Here is a 14,526-nt window from a genome sequence, read left to right on the forward strand (position 1 = left end):
GGTTCTTGGTCACCTCGCTGACCAATGTCTTTCTCCCCCGATTGCTCAGTTTGGCCGGGCAGCCAGCTCTAGGAGTCTTGGTCATTCCAAAATTCTTCCACATTTAAGAACAGTGGAGGCCACTGTGTTCTTGGTCACCTTCAATGCTGCAGACATTTTTTGGTACCCTTCCTCAGATCTGTGCCTCAACACAATCCTGTCTCAGAGCTCTTTCAGTCAATTCCTTTGACCTCATGGCTTGGTTTTTGCTCTGACGGTTTTAATACATTAACAAAAATGTATAAAAACTTGTTTTCACTTTGTCATTATGAGGCATTGTGTGTAGTAGATTGAGGAGAAAAAATATTTATGCTATACATTTTAGAATAAGGCTGTAATGTAACAAAATGTGGAAAAAGCAAAAGGGTCTGAATACTTTCCGAATGCACTGTACATGAAAAAATGTCAAAGCTGACTACATTGAATGACACAATTCCAAAGCCCATTTCATAGAGAATTTTACAAACTGGATTACATTTAGTGACTTATTTTGAAGAGATGGTGATGGGGTGGCAGGAGCCTAGTGGTTAGAGCGTTGGGCCAGTAACCAAAAGGTTGGTGGATCGAATCCCCCGAGCTTACAAGGTGAAAATATGTTGTTCTGCTTTTGAAGTAGACAGTTAACCCACTGTTCCTAGACCGTCATTGTAAATAAGAATTTGTTCTTAACTGACAAACCTAGTTAAATAAAAAAAATAGGCTTTTGACTTTTAGTGTATTTGTATGTCATTTCCCGAAAGTCAGACTCCTACCACACCCCAAAACATTTTTCTCAGCTTCAGAAGCATCTGTATTTATCAAATTGTGTGTGCCTAGAGGGAAATGTTGATATTTTGTCCATTTATTATTTTAGATAACATTTATTTGAAGGCAAATTGCTTAAGTATTTTACAAATAGAAAGACGAAAAATGTATTAATCCACAATCTGCTCTGGACAAGTCCAATCCAATGTCCAGTCAAATGTATATGTGTGGTATGCAAATATGCACACATATAATGATATCACCTCATTTGCATATTTTAGATAGTTTATATATTATTTTGACAATTTTTTGTCTTCATATGTGTCTGCATTCAACTGGTAGAAGTTGATTGTGATATGATTAAGATAAACTTTTTCCCCCATTTATTTTACCTTTATTTAAGGCAAGTCAGTTAAGAACAAATTCTTATTTTCAATGAAGGCCTAGGAACAGTGGGTTAATTGCCTGTTCAGGGGCAGAACGACAGATTTGTACCTTGTCAGCTCAGGGATTTGAACTTGCAACCTTCCAGTTACTAGTCCAACACTCTAACCACTAGGCTACCCTGTCGCCCCAATTAGGGTGTTCTGTCTGGCATTAATGCAGCAAAACTGAAATCTGTTTTACCTCATTTGTCCCAACATGTCACCTGTGCAACTAGAGGCGACACAACTCTAGATCAGCATTATTTCACACAGAAATGCATACAAGGTCTTCCCTAGCCCTCCCTCTGGCAAATCAGACATTAACTATGTCCTCCTGCTTTCAAGTAAAACCTCAAACAGGAAGTAACAGTGACGTGCTCAATACAGAAGGTGTCCGATAAAGCAGATGTTAAGCCACAGTGCAGGACTGTTTCGCTAGCACAGACTGGATTATGTTCCAGGATTCATCCAGTACCATGTAGGAGTTTACCACATCAGTCACCGGCTTCATTAATAAGTGCATCGACAAAGTCGTCCCCACAATGACCGTACGCTCAGCGACGCGAGCCTACCGGATGAACTAAATGCAGTCTATGCTCGCTTCGAGGCAAGCAAGACTGAACCATGCATGAGAGTACCAGCTGTCCTGGTTGACTGTGTGATCTTGCCAATGTGAGTAAGATCTATAAACAGGTCGCAAGGCCGTGGGGCCAGACGGGTACTCAGAGTACTCAGAGTACTCAGAGAATGATGAGTACTCAGAGAATGCGCTGATCAGCTGGCAAGTGTATTCAGTGACATTTTCAAACTATTTCTGGTCTGTAATACCAATACTATCTAAATGACTATCACGCCGTAGTACTCACGTCTATAGCCATGAAATGCTTTGAAAGGTTGGTCGTGGCTCACATCAACACTATCATCAGATCCACAGACGACGCAATTGCTATTGCACTTCACACTGCCCTCACCCACTTGGACAAAAGGAATACCTATGTAAGAATACTGTTCATTGACTATAGCTTAGCATTCAACACCATAGTCCCGTCCATGCTCAGGACCCTGGTACTGAACACCTCCCTCTGCAACTAGATCCTGGACTTCCTGATGGGTCGACCCATAAGGAGGTGAGGATAGGCAACAACTCATCCACCATGCTGACCATCAACACGGGGGGCCTCAGAGGTGTGTGTGCTTATTCCTCTCCTGTATTCCCTGTTCACCTACAACTGTGTGGCCGCGCACGACTCCAACACCGCGCAAGACTTGCTGACAAGACGACGGTGGTAGGACTGGGGCAGAGTTCCATGCCATCCAGGAACTCTATACCAGGCGGTGTCGGAGGAAGGCCCCAAAAATTGTTAAACACACCAGACATAGACTGTTGTCTCTGCTACCGCACAGCAAGCAGTACCAGTGCACAAAGTCTGGAACCAACATGACCCTGAACAGCGTCTACCCCCAAGACGTAAGACTCTTTAACAAGACTAATCCAATGGCTACACAGACTACCTGCATTGAATCTTTTTTTGCACAAACTCTCTTGCATGACTCAATGCAAACACACCGGACTCTACCCACACACTCACGCATACTTACACTCACACCCCAACACACGCCCACACACACATAACACATGCACACATGCATACTGATGCCACACACACACACACACTTTCACACACCACATATGCTGCTTATACTATCTATTATCTATCCTGTTGCCCAGTCACTTTACTCCTATAGCTATTACCTCGTACCCATGCACATCGATTCAGTACTGGTACTCCCTGTATATAGCCATGTTATTCTTATTTGTTATTGTTACTTGGTATTCACTGCGTATTTATTCCTCGTGTCACTATTTCTATCTTTAGTTTATGTCTTTATGTATTAACTTTGAATTGTTGAAAAGGACCTGCAAGTAAGCATTTCGATGTCAGTCCGAACCTATTGTTTATGAAGCATGTGTCACGACTTCCGCCGAAGTTGGTCCCTCTCCTTGTTCCGGCAGCGTTCGGCGGTCGAAGTCACCGACCTTCTAGCCATCGCTGATCCTCTTTTCATTTTCCTTTGGTTTTGTCTTGTCTTCGATCACACCTTGTTCCAATCCCATCAATTACACATTGTGTATTTAACCCTTTGTTTCCCCCCATATCCTTGTCGGTGATTGTTTATTGTAAGTGCTTGTGCACATCTGTCCTGGTGTGCATCGGACTATGTACCCATTATTTGATTGTTCTGTTTTCCGGGTGTTTTATTTAGTTATTAAACTGCGCCGTTTGGAAACACAGTTCTTGCTCTCATGCGTCTGACTTCTCTGCTGCCAGTACGAACCCCCTTACAGCATGCGACAAAGGACATTTGATCTGACTTGCGACCTCTGTGTAATCTGTATGTGTTCAGGTAAAGGCATTGGGAACAGAAAGGTGCGTGCAGCCCACGTAGTGTCTCTGGAGAGGGAGGCGCTGCAAGCCTCAGCACTAGACCTGGAGTGGGACCTGGAGAAGGAGCTACAGCAGAGTTTCCCACAGTCAGGTCACCCATAATACAAGTAAAATAACAAAAAACTAAACTAAAACTAAAACAGTTCGAAATTTGATGTTTGAGAAACATGGATGAACTTCTTATTCTGATGTGAGACTGTGAGAGCCTTGACATTTGGTTTTGTCATTTACAAAATATCATCCAACACTCTACTCAGCAAACTGGATGTTGTCTATCACAGTGCCATCCGTTTTGTCAACAAAGCCCCATTTACCTCCCATCACTGCGACCTGTATGCTCTCGTTGGCTGGCCCTCGCTACATATTCATCTATAAGTCTTTGCTAGGTAAAGCCCCGCCTTATCTCAGCTCACTGGTCACCATAGCAACACCCACCCGTAGCACGCGCTCCAGTAGGTATATTTCACTGGTCATCCCCAAAGCCAACACCTCCTTTGGCTGCCTTTCCTTCCAGTTCTCTGCTGCCAATGACTGGAACGAATTGCAAAAATCACTGAAGCTGGAGATTTATTTCTCCCTCTCTAACTTTCACCATCAGCTGTCAGAGCAGCTTATCGGTCACTGTACCTGTACACAGCCAATCTGTAAATAGCCCACCCAACTACCTTGCACCCTAGTATCTCTCCTTGCACATCATCTTCTGCACATCTATCACTCCAGTGTTAATGCTAAATTGAAATTATTTCGCCTCAATGGCCTATTTATTGCCTTACCTTCCTACTCTTCTACATTTTCACACACTGTACATATATTTTTATATTGTGTTATTGACTGTACGTTTGTTTATGTGTAACCCTGTGTTGTTGTTTTTGTCGCACTAATTTGCTTTATCTTGGAATGGTCGCAGTTATAAATGAGAACTTGTTCTAAACTGGCCTACCTGGTTAAATAAAGATGAAATAAAAATACAAATAAAAAGAGCTAGGCGGTTTCCCTGAGCTTCAGAACCCTGGCCTAAGCTTGGATCACTTCCAGTTGGCGTGTATGGAGAATCGGACTGTGGACAACTCCAACCGTGCTGATCTAGACATGCACCTGGAGCCCATCCAGCCCTCTGTGTCAGTGTCACCGCATGGAAGGTTTGAGCGTCTGCAGAAGGACACCAACTGCATCTCCCATTTCACCAGGGCTCCACCCAAGTGCCAGTGGAGGAGCAGCTGCAGCCTGGTCAGGTACATGCTGGCTGGTGTAGGGCTCTTTATCCTGGGGTTTCTGATAGGCCACTACACCCACAGACCAGCCCACCCCAAAATACCCAGGCACACAGACCACCTGTAGGAGCTGCTGAGGGACATCACGGCTAAGAAGATCCAGGCTCTCACACATACACCAATTACCCCATTACTCCCTGTTTTGCCTCAATGCCTGCAAATTGTTTAGAGAGAGAGTGTATAATATTACAGGTAATGCATCTTGTTAGTGTAGAGGCATTATGCACAGCAGCAGCAGCAGCAGCAGAACACTAAGTAGACAAGGTGGTGAGAGTCAGGGATTTGCATTAAAATGACATTCATTTGGAAGCGTTTCTCTAAGAAAGAGGCTCTCCCAGGTCATGCAAAGGTGATTTAGAGCACATTGATTGCTGTCGATCGCTCAGCCAAAAAAACCTGTTGCCCCCTCGGAAAGTCTTCCTCAGTCTGAGTGGAAGTTTGACATTCTTAGGAAACAGATGTGGGCTTTCCTGGAACAGACCCTTAGGGACCTGCATCCTTCTAGCAAAGACAGTCTTCCTGCCAAACATTGTAGCATACTGTATCCCCACTAGTAACAAGCAGCCTTGTTCACTCCAAGCCCGGCTGTGTATAGCTGACAGGGAAGGGAGAGGGCGCAAGCAGGTATTAATGTTAAATGAAATGCCGACAAACCTCTGGCGGCAAGATATTGTTTTGGTGCCAAGGATCATGGCATATATGTATATTTGTGTCAGAAAGATGCCTCAGTTCAGTGGAAACTAAGTTAATCTGACTCCTAAACAGATTTTGGGGTTTTGTGTATTTATTATTTAGACACATTTATTTTTCAGGCAGCAGGGCCAACAGCAGAGCTCAGATTCTCTTGGAAAAAGAGACACCATATTGTAACCTCAAGTAATATTGTGATCACGCATTCAGCCACCAACTGAAACTTTTCAGTATTCATACCTTGGATGTTGTGTTTCAAGATAATTGCATTATTTACTTTTGGGGCACAGAGGGAATCCTGCAATCTCTCTCACAAAGTGATGCTCTATGGGGAGAAGGGATATTGTGGCAACTCAGAATGTTTAGATAAAGAGAATAAAACTGGTAAATTAAATAGTTTTATCCTCAGTATATCGCCCACATCAACTAATAGCATAGGGTGCCCCAAAAGTAAATAATGCAATTATCTTGGAACACAACATCCAAGGTATGAATACTGAGAAGTTTCAGTTGGTGGAATGACGCAGCCCGTCTGGTGTTCAACCTTCCCAAGTTCTCTCACGTCACCCCGCTCCTCCGCTCTCTCCACTGGCTTCCAGTTGAAGCTCGCATCCGCTACAAGATCATGGTGCTTGCCTACGGAGCTGTGAGGGGAACGGCACCTCAGTACCTCCAGGCTCTGATCAGGCCCTACATCCAAACAAGGGCACTGCGTTCATCCACCTCTGGCCTGCTCGCCTCCCTACCACTGAGGAAGTACAGTTCCCGTGCAGCCCAGTCAAAACTGTTCGCTGCTCTGGCCCCCCAATGGTGGAACAAACTCCCTCACGACGCCAGGACAGCGGAGTCAATCACCACCTTCCGGAGACACCTGAAACCCCACCTCTTTCAGGAATACCTAGGATAGGATAAAGTAATCCTTCTCACCCCCCTTAAAAGATTTAGATGCACTATTGTAAAGTGGCTGTTCCACTGGATGTCTTAAGGTGAACGCACCAATTTGTAAGTCGCTCTGGATAAGAGCGTCTGCTAAATGACTTAAATGTAAATGACTTAAATGTGGTGTGCTGCTTAGATGGCTCCTCTCTTTCCACCTTATTTGTGGAAATGGATTTGTGCATGATGCTAGTAGGCTACAATGACCTTTATTTAGTCAGTGTTCAGTATTGTGTGTTTGGTGATTGACTATACATAAATAGAAGGGTGGAATATATTGTGTTATTATGAACTACAGTATATCATAGTCAACCTGATGTTTGGGAAGAAGTGGATTTTCCCTCTGTTTGTGCCACTAATGCAATTCTTTATCTCCCTGAGACACTCTCTCACTTATTATTCCCAGGATACAGTCCATTTCTCATCCCCACCAACTGAAATAAGTAATCTCAAAATCAGATTAAGGGTAATGTCTCCAGGGATGAGGAAGAACAAAAAAATAAAAACAGTTTGGACATACTGGCTACTGAAACCAAAGAAGCTTCTTGGCTGTCAATTCCTTCTCCAAATGGAGAGAGGCCACAAACGGGCTAGATTTAATGTCAAAGATGGTGCACAGCTGTTAAAACAGCTCAGAACACAAGTATGGTGTCCATATTAGGACACTTTCAGTCTCAGTAAAATGAGTCATTGTCACAAGGAGTTGAGTCACTCACAAGGAGTTGAGTCATTCTTACACGGAGTTGAGTCATTCTTACAAGAAGTTGAGTCACTCACAAGGAGTTGAGTTGTTCTCGCACTAGTTGAGTCATTCTCACAAGGAGTTGAGTCAATCTCACAAGGAGTCAGCGGCAGTAAAACATTATAAAAAATGTTTTATGGTCATTTAAAACATGAGCATGATTCTATAACAGTGGTCATCAACTTGACGATCGTGATCACCAAACATTAGATCACCAAACATTTCTGGAGGAAAGCCAACGATAAAGGCATAAAGGCTTGCACTCCTTTTTTCCGTGTTGTGCTGTTGTCAGTAACTGTACTTCATTCAGAAGCCCTGCGCATGTAACAGGGTTATATTGGTGATTCCCCTTGCCACTTTATTGTTGAGCCAATGGGTTTTTGGTTTGAGTTGGTCTTGCCTTCACCTACTCAACATGGCATCTTATTGGCTGGTTTGCGTAGCTTGCTTACGAGGGGGGATGTTCCAGTTAGAATCGTCCCAGTGAACAAGCACCAAACCAGCGGTAAGTTGTTGGTTGCAAAGCACTGTACATCAAAAGTGATTTTTATACTCTCAAGTGATGATTTAAATGTACAATTTATAGCAAATTGTTTGTAAATGTTATTCGAACATCACACATAAGATGCAGCGGTTTTTGGAGAGTATTTGTTGTGCATTTTGTTGTAGAGAATCCCCGCCAGTACTAGCTAGCAACTTACTGTGTCTTGTGGGGGGGGGGGGGGGGGGGTTCATATTGTAGCGACCCGCACAGACAGCTGTGTGTTATGTGCTAGGCTAGGAGGTGGTTGTGTTGTACTGACCAGTACCCGGTGTTCGCGGGGTCCGACATGTCAATCAACCTGCTATCTGCCAATCACGGGAATGCCTGGAATGTTCTGATGCCGGGCATCCTGGTGGTTGGCGGAGTGGCGTGGAGGGGGTTGGGCATTGGAAGTTAAGACCAGGTTCAGCCTTTGTTCTCTCTCTCTTACGTCTGGGCTTCACAAGAGAAGGTCACGATTGGCTTGTGGGTTATCTGTCATCTATTTGGCGTGTGCTACGGCCCAAACAGTAGCCTGGGTAAAGTTGGTTCAATAAACCGTCAATTCGCAAACTCAAGCCTCTGTCTGGACAATTGTTCATTTATGATCTAGTCAGGTCATTACATTGGTGTCAGAAGTAAAAACGTTGATACAAGTTAGCCAGCTAGCTAGCTGACTTATGTGGCTAGCTACCGTAGGTGAGAACGGGGATTGAAAATGCTTCGAGGGAATCCGAAAGTGAAGGTGGAGGTAGGGGACGATTATGGCCAAGGAGGTGCGTGTGAATGGACGTCGGGGTTCTGTCTGAGGAGATCGCCAGGGCGTCGGAGCGCAGAGGCCGCTTGAGGGAGGACGTTAGAGTGATGGTGGCTGAAGCGGGCATGAGTGCTTCGTCGAGTGTATTTCGCGCGAATTCTGGTGGCCGGACTGAAGTGGCGACGTCGACGCGGCGTGACGAGGAATCTGGGGCTCAGGATGTAAACAAACATGGCGGCGCCCAGTTCCCGGCTGCGTCCGTATCTGTTAAGACCCAAGTATTCCGGTAAGGCGGATTGGGAAGCTTTTCATGCTCAGTTTGAACTGTTAGCTCATTTTAGGGGTGGTCGGATGAAGAAAGGGCACTGCAGTTGGCTTTATGCCTCACGGATGAAGCTCTGTCCTGTTTGATATTGATTAGCCCCGAGGACAGGCATGATTATGGTGCTCTAGTGGGAGCACTGAGGAGGCGCTATGGACAGTGTGTACAGCCCGGGCTACTGCGCTCCGAACTGAGGAATAGACGCAGGCAGCCTGGAGAGCCTCTACGGGTGCTAGCTAATGACATTGAGAGCCTCTCTCGGCGGGCATATGCTCACATGCCCCCCTCCGTGCAGAGCGAGCTAGCACGGGACCAGTTCATACAGGCGCTCTCCCCTACGGAGCTGCGCATACAGACCCAGCTGGCTCATCCTGAGTCATTGCAGACAGCCTTGGAGATGGCTTTGGAGAGGGAGCTGGTGTGGGCTGGCGCTTCAGCTGGGGCTTTGGTGGGGGTGCAGGGACACACACCCTCTGTGCGAGCTGGGGGGCAGAGCAGCCCGGAGCCGGAAAAGCCTGCTTGGGTGGCCGAAATGACAGAACTCATTCGGGCTGTGTCGCTACAGGCGGCACGAAACACAAGCCCTGGTCCCAGGGTCTGCTGGGGTTGTGGCCAGCCAGGCCATCTGCGCCGAGATTGCCCCATGTCCCCCAGAGCTCAGGGAAACGGCTCGGGGTCCGCATAGACCGGGTAGTGCGGACCCCTGGCTTTCTATCCCAACCACCATCATCTTCAGGAGGAGCCCACCGGCACAGACGGGGAAGCAAGGCTCCACTTCCCCCAGAAGCAGACGAGGGCAAGCGGAGGGAGCCTGTTGTTGTGGTGGGCCGGACCTGTGTTGGGGACTTTGTCATGTCCCTGTCACTGTGGAGGGGGTGCCCTGCTCCGCCCTGGTGGACACTGGGTCCACAGTAACCCTGGTGAGGCCAGATATTGTGCCAGGTTGGACTCAGTGTGAGCCTACAACTGTGCAGCTCCGCACAGTCACAGGTGAGCTGGCACCCATGAAAGGGAAGGGAATAATGACTCTGACAGTAGGGGCAGGACTGTGCGTCATCCTGTGTGGGTGGCGGCTGTGCAGGACCCTTGTATCCTGGGGTTGGACTTTCTTAGGAGCACAGGCTGCCAGTTAGACCTAAATAGGGGCACACTGAGCTTCCTGGGAGGGACGGAAGTCACCATGGCCCCCCTAATGTCACATTCACTCAACCCAACAAACCCTTTACTCCAACAGTTAAAGCAGCAGAGACTCATGGCTGCGCCCCCTCCCCACAGCTGTGTGTGACTTTTCCCCAGTCCCCCTGTCACCTACGGCGGTGTGTTACATTCCCCCAGCTACCTCCATGACACAGCCCTCTGTGAGCCCGGGCCGCACCCCCAGCCCAGCTACCCCAGATGGGAGAGGAGAGGACACTGTCTGCAGTGAGGGAGATATGGGGGAGGAACTGTGTTGGTCTTGACCCTGAGCAGCAGGAACGGTTGTGGCAGTTGCTGTTTGAATTCAGAGACAGCTTTGCGTTGAGTGAGGAAGAGGTGGGTCAGACTCTTCTGGTGCAGCATGAGATCGACACAGGTGATGCTCGACCCATCAAGATGCGTCCCCGCCGTATCCCGCTGGCACGCCAGGAGGCGGCAGACAAGGCTGTGTTGGAGATGCAGCGGGCAGACTTCATTGAGCCCTCAGACAGCCCCTGGGCGGCGCCAGTCGTCATGGTTCCGAAGAAGGGGGCAAGCTGAGGTTCTGTGCGGACTACAGGCGGCTGAATGAGGTAACCAGGAAGGACTCATACCCCATACCACGTATCGATGAGTCGCTGGACCTGGTTAGGGGTCCTCCTGGTTCTCCTCACTAGACCTCCGCAGTGGCTACTGGCAGGTGCCCCTCTCCCCAGAGGCCAGAGCCAAAACTGCGTTCTCCACTAACAGAGGACACTGGCAGTTCAAGGTCCTGTGCTTTGGCCTGTGCAACGCTCCAGCTACTTTTGAGCGTTTGATGGACAGGGTGCTGGATGGCATCCCCGACAGCAGTGTCTGGTATACCTCGATGACATCCTGGCCCATGGCAGCTCCTTCCAGTCAGCCCTGGGGGCGCTACGGCGTGTGCTGGAGAGGGTGGCTGCCGCAGGTCTGAAGCTCCACCCCGAGAAGTGCCACTTCATGAGGAGAGAGGTGTCCTTCTTGGGCCACCGAGTGGGGAAGGAGGGGATCAGCACCATGGAGGACAAGGTAGGGGCTGTCAGAGACTGGCCCACCCCCACCGACCAGCGTCAGCTGAAGAGCTTCCTGGGCCTGGCCTCGTACTACAGGAGGTTTGTACGGGGCTTCTCAAGCGTTGCTGCTCCACTGAACCACCTGCTGCCGAAGGACAAGGCTTTCACTTGGACAGTGGAGTGTGAGGAGGCGTTCAACACCCTCAAACGTGCACTGATCGAGGCCCCGTGCTTCACCTCACCTTGCCCTTTATCCTGGACACAGACGCGAGCAATGTGGGCATTGAGGTGGGGCCAGAGGGGGACAGAGTGGTGGCGTACTTCAGCAAAACATTTGACAAACATGAGCGCCGCTACTGTGTCACCCGGCGGGAGCTCTTGGCTGTTGTGGCTTCCGTCAAACACTTCAAGTACTACCTGGGTGGTCTGCCCTTTACTGTAAGGACTGACCACTCTGCTCTCCAGTGGCTCATGTCTTTCAGAGAGCCAGAGGGGCAGGTGGCACGCTGGTTGGAGGAGCTTCAGCCGTATGACTTCACGGTGGTGCACAGGGCAGGGGCACGCCACTCCAACGCCGACGCCATGTCCCGTCGGCCCTGTACTGCAGACGGCTGCCGCCACTGTGAACGGAGAGAGGGACGGGAGAGAGAGCTGCGGGCAGAGGAGGGTGTCTGTGCCACAGTGTGTCGGGCGAGCGGGCCTGTCTGCTGTGAGCTGCAGACTGTCGACGTGGCTGAATGGCGGCAGCAGCAGGGACGGGACACAGACCTACAGCCAGTGCTACAGTGGGTAGAGGCGCAGGTGAGGCCACCATGGGAAGAGGTGACAGCGCTCTCACTCGCGACCAAAGGGTTGTGGTCGAAGTTTGAGAGACTGCGGCTGGCTGATGGCGTGCTACAGCGGGCATGGAAGGAGTCAGCTACGGGAGAGGAGAGGTGGCAGGTGGTGGTCCCAAAAGCATTGCGGGAGGCTGTGCTCAGAGTACTCATGGGGGGTGGGGACTGGACACTTTGGGGTCACAAAAACACTGCGCCGTCTCCGTCAGGGCTTCTACTGGGGGCAGCACAAGAGGGATGTGGAGGACTTTTGTCGCCGCTGTGACAACTGCACAGCGAGAAAGGGCCCCCAGGCCGCTCTCATGCTCAGCTCCAACAGTTCCCAGTGGGGGCTCCCATGGAGAAGGTGGGAGTGGATGTAGTTGGGCCGTTCCCCACCACAGACAGTGGAAACCGCTGGGTGCTCACGGCCATGGACTATTTCACAAAATGGCCCGAGGCCTATGCTCTGCCTGACCAGGAGGCAGAGACCATCGTCGACGCCCTGACAGCGGGGATGTTCAGCAGGTTTGGAGCTGCAGAGTCCATCCACAGCGACCAAGGCAGAAACTTTGAGTCCCGTGTGTTCGCCACCATGTGTGAGAGGCTGGGCATGCACAAGACCCGCACTACTCCTCTCCATCCTCAAAGTGATGGCCTTGTGGAGCGCTTCAACAAAACGCTTGGACAGCAGCTGGCCATCGTCTCTTCCAAACACCAGCGTGACTGGGACAAGCACCTGCCTATGGTCCTCATGGCATGCCGCTCCGCTGTCCAAGACTCCACCTCCTGCACACCTGCCCTCCTCATGCTGGGGAGAGAGATCCGCACCCCTGCGGAGATGGCGTTTGGTCGGCCCCTGGATAGCCCTCATGTTCCTCCGGGGCCGGAGTATGCCCGGAGACTCCAGGACCGCCTGGAGACAGCCCACACCTTCGCCAGAGAGCAGCTGGTGAATGCAGGTGTGAGGCAGAAAAGGAACTATGACGTGCACACCCGGGGAAGGCACTTTGTGGCTGGGGAGCTGGTCTGGGTCTACAGCCCCTAAGGAAAAAAAAGGCAGATGCCCCAAGTTGGACAGTCACTGGGTGGGACCCTGCAGTGTCCTGGAGAGGGTAGGGGAGGTTGTGTACCGGGTGCAGCTTCCTCCCAGGGGGAGAAAGGTGGCACTGCACCGGGACAGGTTAGCCCCATACAGAGGGGCCTCTTCTCCCCAAACCCCAGGAACCCCCACAATTCCCCTCTCTGGCAATGACATTCTCCAGGCACCCACCCTCAGGTGCCGCAGACAAGGCTCCAGACAGCCCACTCCCCTGTCTCCCCCTGTGTCACCGCGTGGTTCCCCAGAACCACGGACTGTATTACCCGTTCCGCTTCCTTGTCCCCCATATCCCTGCCTTCATCCCCTGGTTCCCAGAGGGGCACTCTGCGACCATCACGGCCACGCAGGCAAAGGAGACCTCCGGGTCGCTTCAGAGACTTTGTTTGTTCCCTCGGGGACGAGGGACTTTGTGGTGGGGGGCTGTGTAGCGACCCGCACAGACAGCTGTGTGTTATGTGCTAGGCTAGGAGGTGGTTGTGTTGTACTGACCAGTACCCGGTGTTCGCGGGGTCCGACATGTCAATCAACCTGCTATCTGCCAATCACGGGAATGCCTGGAATGTTCTGATGCCGGGCATCCTGGTGGTTGGCGGAGTGGCGTGGAGGGGGGTTGGGCATTGGAAGTTAAGACCAGGTTCAGCCTTTGTTCTCTCTCTCTTACGTCTGGGCTTCACAAGAGAAGGTCACGATTGGCTTGTGGGTTATCTGTCATCTATTTGGCGTGTGCTACGGCCCAAACAGTAGCCTGGGTAAAGTTGGTTCAATAAACCGTCAATTCGCAAACTCAAGCCTCTGTCTGGACAATTGTTCATTTATGATCTAGTCAGGTCATTACAATATATTTTGTACAGTGCGTGAATGCATGGTGAGATGTGCATTGCATGACGTGCAATTTTGTGCCGTTCCTATCAGGTACATTGTTAAAGATATTATATTGTATATTGTAATTGTATTATTTTGGTAACTAGCCCAGTGAACAAGCACCAAACCAGCGTGCGTGAATGCAGAGTTGGATGGTGAGATGTGCATTGCATGACGTGCAATTTTGTGCCGTTCCTATCAGAATAAATCTACATGACTGGTGTTACATGTTGGAGTTCCGTGTCGATGACTGATTGTACACAACGCAAGAAGAGTACTGTTACACGCACAGGGAAAGCAAAGTGTTCCCATTTTGAATAATTTAATTTGTCTGAAAAGACGATCTCTGCCTACCTGGTGAACAGGGAGATCTGTGACTAAATCGAGTGTGCCTACTGCTCTGGCCAATACTGTCAAAGAATACAGCAAAGAGCTGCTGTTTTACGAGTGAGTTCATGTTGAAGTTTTATTTCGCACTGTCAACACTGTTTTAATTCAACACTATTACAACACATAAAACGCACTTCTCTCTATTGCCTCTTGCGCTGCAGCTGCAATGAATGAGTAGCCAAGTGTATCGATAGCCCTGCATTTTTATTATTACTAGCAGCTCATCGTGTCTATTTTAATATCAAGGAGTAT

General features: G+C 49.4%; 1 pseudogene; it reads left to right on the top strand.

The window, feature by feature from the left end:
• Positions 1 to 14,526, top strand: part of LOC135561343 (inactive N-acetylated-alpha-linked acidic dipeptidase-like protein 2) — a 425,784-nt pseudogene that overhangs the window by 76,829 nt on the left and 334,429 nt on the right.

This window comes from Oncorhynchus nerka, linkage group LG17 (genome assembly GCF_034236695.1).
Source record: "Oncorhynchus nerka isolate Pitt River linkage group LG17, Oner_Uvic_2.0, whole genome shotgun sequence".
NCBI classification, from domain to species: domain Eukaryota; kingdom Metazoa; phylum Chordata; class Actinopteri; order Salmoniformes; family Salmonidae; genus Oncorhynchus; species Oncorhynchus nerka.